The sequence below is a fragment of the Erpetoichthys calabaricus genome, chromosome 1 (genome assembly GCF_900747795.2).
Source record: "Erpetoichthys calabaricus chromosome 1, fErpCal1.3, whole genome shotgun sequence".
Taxonomy (NCBI): domain Eukaryota; kingdom Metazoa; phylum Chordata; class Cladistia; order Polypteriformes; family Polypteridae; genus Erpetoichthys; species Erpetoichthys calabaricus.
Window position 1 is genome coordinate 80597229 of NC_041394.2, and position 16771 is coordinate 80613999.

At 37.7% G+C, this 16771-nt stretch overlaps 1 protein-coding gene and 1 long non-coding RNA gene across 2 annotated transcripts in view; both read left to right on the forward strand.

The window, feature by feature from the left end:
- Positions 1–1615: 1615 nt before the first annotated feature.
- Positions 1616–16771, forward strand: part of LOC127529374 (uncharacterized) — a 262990-nt gene continuing 247834 nt past the window's right edge. Inside the window, exon 1 of the long non-coding RNA XR_007936055.1 lies at positions 1616–1692. This is a non-coding gene — a long non-coding RNA (uncharacterized LOC127529374). The remainder of the gene's footprint in view (positions 1693–16771) is intronic.
- The window catches only part of atl3 (atlastin 3), an 83457-nt gene continuing 78722 nt past the window's right edge, over positions 12037–16771 (forward strand). The window contains exon 1 of the mRNA XM_028802764.2: positions 12037–12146. The gene's annotated coding sequence lies outside the window, so the exon portion shown is untranslated. The remainder of the gene's footprint in view (positions 12147–16771) is intronic.

The window sequence follows — 16771 nt, forward strand, 5'->3', positions numbered from 1 at the left end:
ATTTCAGCGAATACCAAGTGGAGGCAAGGAAAAACTTACTATTTGTTGGTTTAAACAGTGATATAAACAACAAAAGGAAGTTGATCGAGTGACATAGCGTGTCAGAGAAACTCGAAAACTCAAGTTCACAAAGTCGCACGGTGCCCGAAATAAAAAAGAAGTTGTCACATATCAAAGTCACTGTGAAGAGGCGAGTCGTAGCCCACCGTCTGAGTGTCATATGAAAGCTTATTAGGGTACAGAGAAAAAAAAAAAGGCACACAGTGGGGGAAAAAAAGCACGAAATGTCAACTTTAATGTCGAAATTTCCACTTTAATCACATAGTTTATTTTGTCATTAAAGTAGAACATCATAAACTTCATCTTAAAATCGTTTAATTTACTAGTTTCTCAGATCCCATCATAATTAAAGTAGCATGTTAAATCCTTCTTTCTATGTGTTCTTTTATGTGCTCTATGTGTGTGAATCACTGCGCACTTCTTAAATGGGCTTTCTCTGCCTCCGACAGGACACAGAATCCATTCATCCATCCATCCATCCATCCATCCATCCATCCATCCATCCATCCATCCATCCATTTTCCAACCCGCTGAATCCGAACACAGGGTCACGGGGGTCTGCTAGAGCCAATCCCAGCTAACACAGGGCACAAGGCAGGAACCAATCCCGGGCAGGGTGCCAACCCACCGCAGTCAGAATCCATTACATTCGTAATATTACAGCTTTCTGAATAATTAAAATACTGAGATGTATACGTGATATCATTTTCATGACTATAGGAGTTAAAGCATGTTATTAAACATGGGAACACGGTGGCGTAGTGATTGTTCATGTCTCACGCAAGATGCTTGCTGCGCCATGCGCAACCTTCAATGAAATTCTTTATTGTAGCAGTACTGTCTCTTCAAAAGTACTAACCTCCAATTCCTGTCCTTACTTTTCTTTCTCCAAATACCCAATCTCCACACAATCAGCTCTGTAATAGACTTTAAGCCATCTGTAAGCTTAGAACGACGATTCTTCAGAACTTTTAATGAACATTGAAATATCTTCGTAGTACGTGTTTAATTATTCTATCCATCTATCCTTCCAGTGTCGCGTCAGCACCAGCAAGAATACAGCAGGAGGCAGGAACAGTCCCTGAACTAGCTAGCGCTGCGGCACCATGTCCTCACATGTTTAATTATTAACAATATAGATTATTTAAATGATGTTAACATTTTATCTGTATAATATAATAAACATATTTTGCTGCATTTCATCTTAAAAATGATATTGTTATCATATGTAAATATGCACTTTATAAAGTGGCTCAGGTTGTGCAATATTATAACTGCATCGCAAGCTTACAGTAAGGTAATTGTACTAACAAGTACAAATAGTTCTAAAAGGAGCACTTGATGGACTGATTGAATGCGTTTATAGTTCTTGGGATGAATCTATTTCTGACCGCGAGGTCCGTACAGGAAAGGCTTTGAAGTGTTTGCTGAGTGAGAGCAGTTCAAAAAGGCAGCATGGCTGAGCCAGCGTGTGCTTGATGCTGTATACCGATAATTCTCTGCTGTAGATCTGTGATTCCCCACTCAGATATAGTGATATAAATACTCCTTGTGGTGCAGTGAGAGTAATATGGAAAAAGATGATCTGCTGTGGCAACCCCTAATGGGAGCAGCTGAAAGAAGAAAAAGAAAGTACAGTGAGAGTAACCACGCTAAAGCAGCTATGGTATTTGGAATACTTTGGCTATTCCCTGGAACATTATATTGTTACAGGTTAATTACAATCAGATGCATTAAACTAATAAACAGTATGCAGTTAGTTTCAGTGTATAAGATAAAGCCGCGTCAGGGATGTGGATCTAAAGAAAGGGTAACCACACAGGAACAGTAGCACTGCTTTGACGCTGGGTGCCGCCAGAGTGCAAAACAGAGCGGAGAACTTACGTACGCCAGAGTTGGAGCTACCGTGGAAATGTGCATGGCTTTACGCCAAGTTTAGGTTTTATACATTGCGATTTGAGCGTGGAAACGTTCCTACGTAACATTTTTGTGCGTACGCACCGTTTATACATGAGGCCCCAGGACTGGAGTTTGCCACCCCTGCAACAGACATTATATGAATAAAATAACAGGTATTTATTTACCCCAAGCACCTTTTACAGACCTCTTTCCAGCAGTGTGCCACAATTATACAATAAATAACAATAAACTGACTTAAGGCAGAAGATGGTATGGCTCTACCCAACTTTCAGTTTTATTACTGGGCAGCAAACATACAAGCTATAAAAACCTGGACACAAATAGATGAACATACACAGGCTTGGTCCGCAATAGAAGTAAAATCCTGCAGTACTTCTTTATATTCCCTGCTTTGTGCCCCAATAAATGCAAGTTATCGCCAATATACTAATAACCCAATTGTGCTTCACTCACTCAGGACATGGAACCAATGTAGAAAGCATTTTAAGATGGAGAATCTTTTATCTGTGGCACCCCTGCAAGAGAACAACCTCTTTCAACCCTCACAAACATATGCAGTTTTTAATATCTGGAAAAGATTCACAATTAAATTGCTTAGAGATCTTTATATAGACAACATCTTTGCATCCTATGAACAATTACATTCCAAATTTAACTTTCCAGCAACATATTTCTTTCACTATCTTCAAATTAGAAACTTTGTCAAACAGAACCTGCCCGATTTTCCTCATCTTGCACCCACCTCCATGCCGGAAAAAATATTGCTCAATTACGAGGATTTAAACACTATCTCTACAATATATAAAACTATTTTACAGTCCCTCCCTTTCAAAGATCCAAGAGGACAATGGGAAAAAGATCTCTTAATCAATATACTGTATCAGAAAAGGAGTGGAAAATAGCAATACAGAGAATTCACTCAACCTCCATATGCGCAAAGCATACAATTATTCAATTCAAAATTATATATCAAGCACATCTGTCTCGATTAAAATTGTCCAAAATGTTTCCAGGGCAAGATCCAACCTGTGAGCACTGCAATCAAGTCCCAGCCTCACTGGGTCATATGTTTTGGGCCTGCACCAAATTAACATAATTTTGGACCAAAAGTTTTAAGTGCCTCTCAGACAGCCTTGGTATCACAATCCCATTAACAGCTGTGTTTGGTGTTCTTCCAGATGGGTTTAAAGTGAAGAAGGACAAACAAACTGTGATTGTATTCACTACACTTTTGGCACGCAGACTTATTTTGCTAAACTGGAAGAATCCTAATTCTCCTCTTTTAAGTCAGTGGGAAACCGATGTTTTATATTATTTGAAATTGTTAAAAATCAAATTCTCAGTTAGAGGATCTGTACAGAACTTTTTCAAAACCTGGCAGGATCTAATCAATAATATTTTAGAATAAGCTCTTAAAGCACTGAAGAAGCAATTCTCTCCGCATTTTTTTCTCTTCTCCATTTATCTCTATTGCCCTATTAAACTAATCAGTTTAGGTAGGTTTACAAGCTTTAAGGTTTACCCCATTGGCCATGCTGTCTTTCTCAGGGGTGGAGGTCAATCTGTTTTCAATCCTATTTTTGTAAAAACTGATCTATTTGTATGGAATGATTAAAATTAATAAAATTAAAAATATATATATAAAAAAAAACAATAAACCAATAATTCTTTCTCCTTCTCTCCTCCACTGAGTGTTGCTCCTTTCTAAATCAGACCCGGAATGCTTCCAGTATCTTGCTGTAGCTTCCTGGAAGCACTTCCAGGCCATGAAGAAAGTAGGGTGGTCCTCTCCTGACAGCATCCTCTCTTGATCCCTAATGAGCCAGACAGGGCTGTACTTCCGAATTCCATCTCCCAAGCACCCCTGTGGGTGTCCCGACTGGGTTCCCATATGAGGACCACTGCCACGTGGTGTTTGAGGAATGGAACCATTCCAAATCCTTGGCTTTTCTCAGTCTGTCCATTATATCATGCTGGCCTGGCACAAAGTTATTTTCCCATCCTACTCCATCTTCTGTTCAACTGTGGCCTTCTGTCCGAGCAAGAAACCATCCTCCCTTCCGGCTAGAATGCCCATTCTAATCCTACAACATGTGTTCTTATGTGTGTTTAATTTTACTATTATTGTTTTATAACTGTAAGTATGTGTTAAAAGCTACAAGCTTGTACTTAGCTAAAAAGATTAAAGAATAAATTAATGGTGGTAGTATAAGTGATCTACTGAATTATGCTGCACATATGACCAGTACAATAATGCAAATGGAGTGACTGAATGTTATTAAAAACTCTTACTTAGTAGCGGTGCTTCTGTGAAACAAGTCTAAAATGCTGTGATGTGCACATCAGGCCTTGCTCAGGGTGGTCATTCATGTCATAATATAAAAACATTTTTTCAAATTGACAGCATTTAAAGTAAATAGTATTCAACTCTGATCTAACTGCTGAGTGAAAGTACCCAATGTGAAATGTGCTACATTAAATTCAACTTGTTGAACTTGCCACAAAATTAATAGATTTGTAAGCAGCAGTGTGAAGTTGTACTATTAAAAGAACCAAATATAAGCTAAAATGATACATAAACTGGTACAGTTTCTTCTGCTGCCATTTTGTCGCTTATGAATGGAGCCCTTTCAGACAGTATTGATCACAATGCCTTAAGTGACAGTCCTAATATTATGATCAGTAAGCTCAGGTGTAATAGTGCCGGCCAAGGGAAATTGTGGGGTGGGGTGGGAGTCTACCTTCAGCATTTCGTAATCAGAACAAATATGTGTTTCTAGAGTGTATTTTCTATGGACCAGTGTTGCACTGATGCACCCTAGACAATCATGTGGGCCAGTTCTGTATTTGTGCACCTAACCCTCTAAACAGTGCTATACTGACCATGGCATTACGGCTGTGAAGTCAGTCAATCACAGAGTATACATACATACAGATCCAGATGTGTTTTTAGGCTATGAGAGAGAATAGCAACAGGAATAAGAATTAAACTCCATGCATAGAGTGACCAGGGTAGGAATGGAACATAGGACCCTGGAATTATAGGCAGCAGTCACTTTAATATAAATATTTTTTTAATAAATAACCTTCCCTTGAAGTCACAATGTTAGTTGTATCTCCATTTTTTACTGACTGCATACATTTCCATAATTCATGCTGCAGTCTGTTGCCATCTTAAATTGCCGCTGGCCATTACCAGCTAAAATGGCCAATTATTCATGCTAAAGCTGCCAGGATAACAAGGTCTTTGCAGAAGGACAGCTCAAGTTTTTTCTTGAGATTTGTGTGCTGTTATTGCAAATCAAGAAACATGTTTTTTTTTTAACTCTTTCCTGTTGACCTGTCATATTATTATGTAGCACTATTAGGCTCTGGTGGGCAGCACAGTGGCATACTGATCAGTGAGGCTGCCTTCCAACATCAATGTCCTGGATCCCAAAGACGTGCAGGTTAGGTTAAATGGTCTTGCATCTGTGAGTTTGCTCCCGGTGTGCACTGTTAGGCTCTGAGCCCTATAACTCTGAAATGGACAGATGTTATTAATTAATGGATGTAGGTGTTATGACCTAAAGAATTCCCAAGCATAAATGTCCCAGAATATCCCAAAAATTCCCACTAGAGGGAGAAATGGCATCAAGCTCTGGCTAATAACAGAGAGGGTAACAAAGAATCTTAATAAATAAAAAGACTTTTTTTATACAAAAATGTTCAAGTGGCACAAACATAAGCTCCAAGAAACTGCATAGAGGTCACTGCCTTCAAAATAGGTAACCCCAAAAGCAAATGCCAGAATAAAAAAAAAATAAAAATGCCAGAATAAAAAAAATAAAATAAAATTCAAGGCTAAAAGAACAAACGAGATGTCAAAACCAAATGTAACACACAAACCAAGTTTGCACAAGGCTTGTTGAGAGTTTTGGTATCCTCAGATAAGGAGATTAATCCCTAGCTGTCCTTTTATCCCATCATGCAGATTACGAACAGGTCACAACCTTATAGGCCACACCCCTTTAAACCTGGGGAAGCAGATCTAATGATAGGATCTCAAGATGGAGATGATTGAGGATCTGTAATGGCATGCAAGATGTTGCAAAACAAAACACAGGATTTAAGATTACGAACATTAAGAATTTCAAACAATTGAAAAATGAACAGAATTCTGAACCTCAAAAACCCCGAATGCAAATACAAAATTATCTTAATACATAATTCGCCTGCCTCCTCACTCACTCACATCTATCTGAAGCCGAATGCGCAGTCGCCTTCTGTGCAGCTGCCCGAAAAACCTTACGAGACCGACATCCAACCCCAACATCGCGGCAGGTGGCGGATTTATGGCCGCAAAAATTCAAAGAGAAAGGCGACTTCAATTAAAGCTCTAGAGGCCTGAAAGGAGATTTCGACTACAGCTCGAGGCCTAATTATGCATTCTGATTCAATTACGCATTCATTCAATACACCTATATCAGATTTGTGGTGCTTATACTTATTGCACTGGAACATTCATCATTCAATATTATACTATAGGCCTGGAAAATTCATCAACTAACAGTACAAGCCTGTACAGTAATGAGTAAAGTGGACTACAATCATTACAAAACAACGTCTTCGTTATTTATCATTTGTTCTTCATACACTGCTGACACAAACTCGTGCCCGTTTCATCTTACGTTGTCGAAACGGGCTCTTTGTCTAGTACTAAATAATTTGTATTAAACCAAATCATGACACAGGTTGCTCCATCTCTTGGGAAACACCAACAAAAAATACAGCACATACAGTAGAAGATACACACTGACACATGAAAACTAAATAATTCACACAGGTTACATAAAACAGGAATAGGCATTTGAACCCCAGCCAGGGGAGAAACCCTGAGTGAAATGTAGCAGGATGGATATTAGCCTTTGCTGTTTTCTATCAGGAAGTACCTGTGCAGTATATTAGAGAGGGTTCATCATTACCAGCAGCTAAATATGACTGTAATACATTAAAATATACTTTAGGATGAATTAAAGAGGGAGGCACATAGGGAAATTAGGAAGACTAACACACTTGGAAATAAAAATTAACTATTTATTAAAATATTACTATTAACCTAGTTATTATGGAATGTCTGGATTCAGTTTAAAAGAAAAATTGCGGTAGAGATAGAATATTAAAAATAGGATGGAAGGTAAGTATAGATCAAAGAATGAACTTAATGAAAGGCACTGCATGGTCACAATTATTTCTTTCTTGCTCTTTGTTAGGGTGTAGTATACACAAGCTGGATAGGCGGTACAATGATTAGTATATCAGGACATCAGAGACCTGAATTTATTTCTACATTTGCCAGGCAGAACAAAATGGGTTTATAAAATTATAACCAAATCAATTTACTTTCGTATTGCACTCCTCATTGAATATAAACTCAGAGTCCTGTAGCAAGTTTACAGGTAAAATACAAAATATTAAATGCACAAATTATATGAAGCACAAAAATACAGATTAGGATAAACATACTTGAAAAGTGGCAAATATTGAATTGATCAACAAAAGCAGATCCTAACAATTTAAGTCCAATTAATGCTATAATTGAGTTATGGCCAGTTGACAAGGGAGGAGTGGAAACCCAAAACTGCCGTCAGCAGCAGTCCAGGAAAAAAATGAACCTCTGGGGGTGTTGGGCCATGGAAAGTCACAGTCAAAATTAGAAGCAGTTGTAATAATAATAATCCTCTACATTAATATATAGCTTTCTTACCACCAAAATGGTTTGCATAGTGAGTGGGGAGCCACTTCAACCACCATGAATGTGCAGCATCCACCTGGATGATGCGACAGCAGCTATTTTTGCACTGATATGCTTACCACACGTTACTTTTAGGTGGTGAAGGGGTGAGAGATAATTAGAAAGTTAGAGACAGGGGATGATTAGGGGAGTAGGATAACTATGCCATGGTGAGCAATTTAGCCAGGACATCGATAATATGAGTTTATAGTGTCACATAAGTGCATTTGACTCTTATTATTGCTCTCTTAACCCTTCTGTAATTACTCTTCAAGACCATCATTTTTTAGGATTGAATAGAGGACCTTAGAGTAACTTCCTAACTGTGATTATTTGTAAAGACACTATAAATCTTAATTAAACTTAAATACAGTATGCATTTTCAATCTGAAATGTTTTGCTGTAAACTTATATCTTACTCTTTAAGGCATTGTAACATGACAACTTGCCAAGCATTCAAATATTTTAGTAAATGCTTATCTTTTGGTTATCAGTTACAATTTATGAAATTAATTTAGAATAGAATTAGAAAGCCTTGTCATTGTACTGGTACAATGAAATTTTAAAAGCTACCCTGTAAACGATGCAAGTACAACAAACCATGACAAACAAATAACATAAATAGAACAAATCTATAACAAATAAATATCATACATAAATAAATAAGGGGTAGAAATTATTATCCACTAAAGAAATCTATGTACATCCTGGGAAAGAAAAAAAATTATAACACTTCTATGATTTTTGAAAATTTTAAATTCTGATGGCCCAAGGATAAAAACCATCTGCAAATCTTTTGGTTCCACTTTTAATGCTGTTTTATCACCTAACGGAGGGCAGTAGTATGAACAATGACTGGCCAGGATGGGAAGGTCTTTAATGATTTTCTTGGCTTTGTGGAGGCATTGGGCACTGGAGATATCTCACAGGGAGGGAAGAGAGCAACCAGTGATTTTCTCTGCTGTGGGTAAGACCCTTTGCACTGCTTTCCTGTCTGCTGCTGTACATCCAGCATACTGTTGAAATACAGTTTGCTAAAGCACTCTTGATTGTTGAGCGGTATAAGGTCAACAGCAGCTTCCCCTTTGTTTCCACTCCCCGGAGAAGTCTCAAGAAGTGCAGTCACTACTGGGACTTGACCACTGACCACTGCCAAAGTGTTTGCTGTCCAGGACAGGTCCTCAGAAATGTGAGTTCCCAGGAACTTAAAGGAGGTAACCACATATCAAGTCCCAGTTGATGCAGAGTGGGGCGTGTTCTGCTTTGTGCCTCCTGAAGTCAATGACCATCTCTTTAGTTTTGTAGGTGTTGAGTAAAAGATTGTTCCTGGAATACCACACTGACAGCCACTGCACTACTCATCCTTGTATGCTTACTTATCATCACTGGTTATGAGACCGACTATGGCAGAGTCATCAGCGAACTTGATGATAACGTTGCTGGAGTAATTTAGATGTACAATCATAAGCGTACAGGGCATAGAGAAGTGTGCCCAGCACACATCCCAGAGGAGAGCTGGTGCTAAGTTTGAGGGTAGAGGAGCTGAGGGGGCCAGTTCTAACAGTTTGTGGGTGACAAATAAGGACATCCTTTATCCAAGCACAGAAGGAGAAGGGAATGTTACTATGCTATGCACCTTATCGATTAGTACTCTAGGGATGATTGTATTAAGCGCCAAGTTATAATAATAATAATCGACAAACAACATCCTTACATGGGTCCCTGAGTGTTCCAGATGGCTCATCACTGTATGGAGGGCTGTAAAATAAAGTGTTTAGTCAGGAGGTGTCCTGGTATTTGGTCTGTTTTATCAGGGTGTGATGAATCATACACGTGTTGCATTGCTAGCTTTTTGGATAGGAGGACAACCTTATGGAAGACTGCTACAACCAGAATAACACCAAGGGGGACAAAATAGCAGCAAACATGGAAATTTTATAAATAATATTATAACACAGAGCGATGTGTACTACAAAAGCATATTATTACTATATGGGTCCTGAACTCCTGGTGAGATGGCTTACCTACATACATGCCTAAGCAAAGTGCTATCCTTCACATCTCTTTGCTCTGTTTTTCAACTCTGGATTAGGGGCAAAGCTAGCTTTAGAACTTATTAGGGGCTTGGTACCCCCTCCCTTTTCTGGCAGCTAGTCAAACATTTTCACATTTAGAGTTTACCACAGTTAAAGGATGGGTTCCCATGTGGAGTTTTGTGGCAGTAGACCATGCATATTAGAAAGTATAACAGTGGGAAGAGGGGGTAGTGTCTCAGAGATCAGGACCTGGAAGCCAGAGATCATGAGATGATTAGGAGGTAAATGTCACAAAGATCAGGGAAAGAACACCTGAGATTAGCAGCTAAAGCCACAGAGCCCAAACGATGCCACTGCTCTGGACACTCTTTCTGACACCACTTCAGCTCTTGCCACACCTCTTCTAAATCTAGAGTTAGTATCAACCACTACAGTCCAGGAATCACTACTTTACTTTTGTGATCAGGGTTGCATGCATCATTAGTTAATTATAGTTGCTCACATAGTCTCAACCTGTCCATCCTATGATTATGAGATTCTCCACCCTAACAAGCTGAAGATCCCCTAAAAGAACAATACACACCTTGTATTGCCTGGGACCCTGTATGAACTAGTAGTGGATCGGAGGTGATTTTATGTCCTGCCAACCTTATATAGTTTTACTTTCTGTGACAGATGATCATTGATTCTGTGCTTTATACACACTAGTATCCTTGGGAAATATTGCATAGTTTTACAAAGGCGAGTATGTCTTTCTCATTTTTGGTAGTACAACTTCTTAATGCCTATTCTATGTTGCCTGCATCCTAATATCCATGATAAACACTGCATTGTTACACAAATGTAACAGGTATTTCTTGTTTTAAGTAGTGCATCTTTTTATTGCCATTCTGGAACATCAAGCAGAAATATACCTGTCTGGGTGAAACAATGACTTCAGAATCTTTGGCAGAATATCACTTTAATTACTCGCAGTTAGGAGACCCGGGTTCGCTTCCCGGGTCCACCCTGCGTGGAGTTTGCATGTTCTCCCCGTGTCTGCGTGGGTTTCCTCCGGGCACTCCGGTTTCCTCCCACAGTCCAAAGACATGCAGGTTAGGTGGATTGGTGATTCTAAATTGGCCCTAGTGTGTGCTTGGTGTGTGGGTGTGTTTGTGTGTGTCCTGCGGTGGGTTGGCACCCTGCCCGGGATTGGTTCCCTGCCTTGTGCCGTGTGTTGGCTGGGATTGGCTCCAGCAGACCCCCATGACCCTGTGTTCGGATTCAGCGGGTTGGAAAATGGATGGATGGATGGATACTGACATAAAACTTTGGATTACCAATGGAGATGCAATCCACCAGACAACTGCCATCGAGATCCCTACAAGTTTAAACTCATTCTTTTGGAAATATATTTTACAACTTGATTCTAAGGGCAAAACCTAGAAATTAACAACTCAAAGGCCCTATTAAAGTAATTTGGAAAATGGGAAATAGTACTTTTTGACCGTTCTTTTAACGAATGTCTGCTTACATTAAGAGTCTTTAACGGCTTTTAAAGACTAGCCTGAACACCTTAATTAAACAATCCGGCTTTCTTGTCACCAGGTCTGAACTCGCGATTCTCCCAATTGCAGCCAAACCTTACTCAAATGTGTCCTGAAAAAGTCCTGAAGGCGGAAAATGGACAATCAGAACGCCAGTGTTTTTGTGGCACCACCCCATTCCCAGTATGATCTTGCTGTAAATCAAACTGTATTCATCATATGGGCCACACCCCTTTACTCGTTATTGGATGAACGCAAACCCGCCGGAGATTACCCCACCCTACCCCACCCTTTTCTCAAATTACTTCGTCTCAGTTTATAATTTTCAGAAATATGTCCTTGTAATGTCAGTTAATTCGTGAAATACACATTTAACCGTCAACGATACCACACTTTACTCATTATCGACGATTTATGATCCGACACATATATTTATTTAATTTCTCTGACTCCAGGACTAATGCCTTTGTTATATTTTACTTTTTTTAATATCTGCAAGCTATAGTCAGACAATGTTCAAAACATACGAACAAAAAATGCAACCATTCAGAACAGTATCAAAAGCTAATCTGACAATGCGCGTGCGTGTTTGCCTACACCAGTCATTAAAACTACTTAGACTGCAACACCCATAATTCCGATCTTCAAAACCATCTTTGGTGTGGTTCATGGGTGCTGTAGTTCTATCCAAAAGCCAGTCTCTCTTTTCGACCTGAAAATTCATAAGAAAAATACAAGTCCCATATATCTTTGCGCGGAAGCTGCGGTTTGTAAACTTATCTGCCCTGCAAGCTGAAACTTTTGCCAGCGAATTCTGGGTTGGTACGTTGGGTAAGGAGCATGACAGTTTTCTTATGATTTATGTAAAATAAACGTGAATTGTTTTTGATAATGTATTTGTATACTTTAAGCGAAATTACGCTGAATATGTCCACGTTGGCATGCGTGCCAGTTACGTATGTGTTTGGTTTTGAGCAAATTTTCCATTTTTCTTTTAAGAAACGTAAAAGTGCATACCTAACCTGTGAGCCTCAGATGAGAGTGAATATTAAACGTTTGTAGTTTATTAGATAATTTATTTTTAAGTGCGCGCAATTTATACAAATCAAGACGATTTTTAAGAAACAATGTTTACCATAAAAATAGATAGGGAATTCTTGTAGGAAACGTTAATTCGAATATTTCAAATGTTCTTTATTTTATGCGCCATCATTCGGTACCGGAAACATGTGTTAAGGTTTTATGTTATGCCCTGAAAGCAAAAAAAAAAAGGATCTTCTTGGATGATATTAAAATGTGGCGGCACTTAGCCAACTGTATCTTTCCGGACTCTAAGCTTGATTCTGATTGGGTGTTCTTGATATGGAAATCTTGGTTAGGTTCTACTGTTAAAAGTTACTGCATGCCAGGCCTTTCGAGGTTCCACGTTGAGGCAGACGTTATGCTTTAGCCACCACATAAACTACGATCGTTAGTTATTCCACATAACATACGATCGTTGTTATTCACGCACCCACATGCCATGTAATAAGGAAACGAAAGGTTTGTCAAATTGTTTGCGGTGAATCTGTTTTGTTACTGCAGCGAAAACAGCCTTTTTTTATAGAGTGCATTGTCACATGGTTATTAATAAAGGAATTTGCTACAGTTCAAGTTGGATCATGTTTTAAAGCTGATTCCCCTTACAACTGCTAAGAAGTTGTGAGAGATGTATTTAACATTAATTTTGTTGTAGCACTGCTTTAGGTATTTGGATAATATAGTGTGTTTTTACCATAGCGTGATACTACACCATCATTGTTTTTGTGGCTCCTAAGTCATCCACAAATAAGAAAAAAACGAAAGACCGTGTTTCCTCTTTCATTTAGTGCAGTAAGCACACAAACATATGAGTTCTAACCTAGTCATGAACATCAGTGCAGGGAAACAGATAAGTGCAGCAATGTCTTGTAAAGACTTCTTCAACCACATAACTAAATGATTGTGGTTTAGAAATGTTGGATAAGGCAGTGTTTGTGCTTTGATCATGTGTATCACATTTTAAATTTCAAGCTCTAAAAAACAGAGCTTTATGTTGTATCAGAGGTCCTCTTGCTTCATTTTGGTTAGGCTTGAGTGCATACTACATATTGAACTTCATTATTTTGAAATGATCTTGCCAGTTAATTTTATTTTATAGTGTCAATAACATTATAATGTTTAAAACTATTAGTGTGTTAACATCGGAAATGTGAAAGCGGCCACTTGTTCACATCTTTTATTTGCCAAGTCCGTGTTAAGGGTATTGTTAGAAAGCTTTCGTTTGTATTTCCAATGCTTTTCAATTCAAACAAAATGTGCAGAACTGATTTATGCTGAGCCCTCACATTTTGATATATTTTAGTATAAAAGCATTTATGTTGCAACATATTTTAAATTTTGTTAAAAATCATTGCATTGTTTGTGTTTGAGTGTACACTAGAATCCTTGTACAATGTCCTAATGTTATAAAAATAACATTGTGAAAAAGTTAGTCAACCTTGGCCACTGGGCATAACTTATGTTTATAAAGTAAATGTCAAGTGGGCAATAATTCATATGAAAAACCAGCATATAGTATTGTATATCAGGTTTTGAGGCGACACATATAGCTTTTAGCTTGAGATCACAATAAAGTCATTTAATTATTTAAGCAGGAATCTATCCTGGACCAAGCACCAGCCCACTACAAGGAATATTTGTTAACAACCTCACATTCACTAATAACAAACAACGTCTCCTTTTTGGAGTAATAAGTTTTAGATGTAATATAGCCTGTTAAAAGTTATTTCTCGTAAATAATTATTAGTTATGAACAAGTAGTTATAATAGAAATGTGCTGATAAATAAAGAACATTTATGTAATTGTAAGTTGTGCAGAATTGGTGCACCACTACAGGAAGAAAACTAATTACTGTATCAATAATAGAATAATTAACTATTGAAGAACATCTGCTCATTGTGGTGTGCACAAAGCCAAAATGTTTCCAGTTAATTCCCTGCCTCTATCTCCCTTTGTAGCCTAGAGAAAGTCATTTACTCTTTGTACAGACTGCTAATGAGATTTTAATGTGTACATTTTTTGAGACTTGTATAAAGTTTTATTTTTATCACTTTAATTAAGGTGAGACCATTTACGTTTGGGACTATGCACTGGAGATTTTTAGCTGCATTACTGTGGTACTGCACTTTACTCATTTTTTTATTTTTTGCCATCTTAAAATTCTTTTTGTGACAAAATTAAAGGACATAGGAGATGGCATTGTGATATATTAACATTTTTTTCCATTTATATCTCATTTTTAGTCTTTTTTTATTTGTGCAGTCTACATGCAGTTCCTAACTAGACAGTTTGTAATTCACGTTCATGCCACTTTTACATATGTTTCACTAGTGACATTTATCTGTGCTGTCATGGTAGCCTAGTTACTAGAAAATGCCATGTAGTATTGTGTCAGACCCATGGGAGATTTTCAGAGGCGTATTCCAAAACCCAAAATTAATTTTCCATTTGTATTGGATCATTTTTGAGTCGCCAGTTAACCCAAGTTGAATGTCTTTGGGATGTGGGAAGGAAAACCATAGTAGCCTGAGAAAAATAGCTACAGACATGAGGAAAATGTGCAGACTCCAAGTGGGCAATGCTTCTGCTCCAAATTTAAATCCACAATTCTTATCAGTGGCATTAAGGACTCAGTCATGATTTTTTTTGTCATTTCTCCTCCAATTTGATTTGCCTTTCAGTAAAATACAATTGAAGACCTTTTAGAAATGTTTTTTTCTTTCTGTACAAAGGAAATTTATCAACACAACCTTTTCCTTAGTATAATTTGTTTCAATATAACTTTATATATGCCTTGTGTAACATATAGGCCGATGTTTTATTGATATTAAATTGCTTTCCCTGTTTCAACTCGTCAACAATTATTTTTATTTAAATATTTTCACTGTAGTAAATATTGCTGCATACTTGGAACTCCTGTGTTTTGCTAAAAAGACAATGACCAGGCAGCCATGTGATGGAATAATTTTTTCCAGACAGCCTGGCAGGCAACGAGGAGACGCAGGGTAGCTTTCCATAAACTGCGCAGTGTGGCAGAGATATTTACTCCAGGCAATGTGTAAGGCTTAGTGAATTAACACGCAAATTTACAACATTCAGACATTTAAAGGAAGGAATAATATGCAACACTGCAGCAGAATTATAATGTACTGTAATTGGCAATATCATATTTGCCAAAACAAATTTATACTTGTGTGCTGCTCATTCCACCATGAACTGGATTATATGTTATCTTATTTAATGTACAGTATATATCTGTTACTTCAATGTATATCTTGATATAGATATCAGCAGATGAATACAATATATATTGTGCAACAAATCAAATAGATTTCTATATCTAATTTTGAATTTGCTGTTATTAAGCATCTTTCCACTTATGAGCCCAATGTTTTTTACAGTGATCACCAATTTACTGTGGCTAAAAGACATATAGCATAAGCACAGAACATAACTTTCAAACCTTATCAGAGCTTTGCTTCATAATGCTATACAGTACAAATCAATATACACTGGATGATCTTTATTTTGTTCTATGTCAGCCCTGTTCTGAAATAGACTAATTCACTGGTGAAGGTTTTTGATGAATACAAGGTAGCTGGAAGGGGGTAGATTTGTAATGTGTGGTAGAAATTTAACATCTTATTAAAGAAAGAAACATCCTCTAACAGGACAGTTCAGTAATCAGGCAGGAGAAAAGCTGTTCATTGTATCTTTTAATGACTCCTCGGCAAAATGCCTTGGAGGGAGCATTCTTTAGAAGCAGTCTGTTACGGCATGGTCAGAATGATCAGAGAAACAAAGAATAAAGGTTCATTTTACAAACTGTTGAATTTACATACAGTGTCAATCAATGAATACATTTTACTCTGGTTGGTTCATTGGTTTACACCCAAATGATTTATATACAGTACAAGTCTACTGTATTATATTCTGGTTCTTCTTATACCACCCTTGAAATTTCTGTGCATATAACAATTGTCCATTCTCTTTTATAGGACATCTGCTAATTTCTTATTCATCTCTTATTCATTCTTCAGTACATTTTGTATATTACATCAACCTTTCTTCTGGTACATTATTTACTTGACCATCTCAGTATTTTTCCTAAACCAATTCTTATATTTCAGTGTACATTTTGTTGTTCACTTGACGTTTATCTGGTTTCCTGGTGTGCCTGAACAGGTTTCTGACATTTATTAAGCCTTTATGCTATTTCTTTAAGATGAATGCCATGCTACCCTAAAGTTATTCTTCCACGAATGGCACATCTACTTCAAGGCAGACCAAGTGCTATAACAGCAGAGAAGGCAGAGAACATGGCAAAGGCTTAGTACTATTCATATCCAATCAAATCAGTTTCTGAAAGCAATGT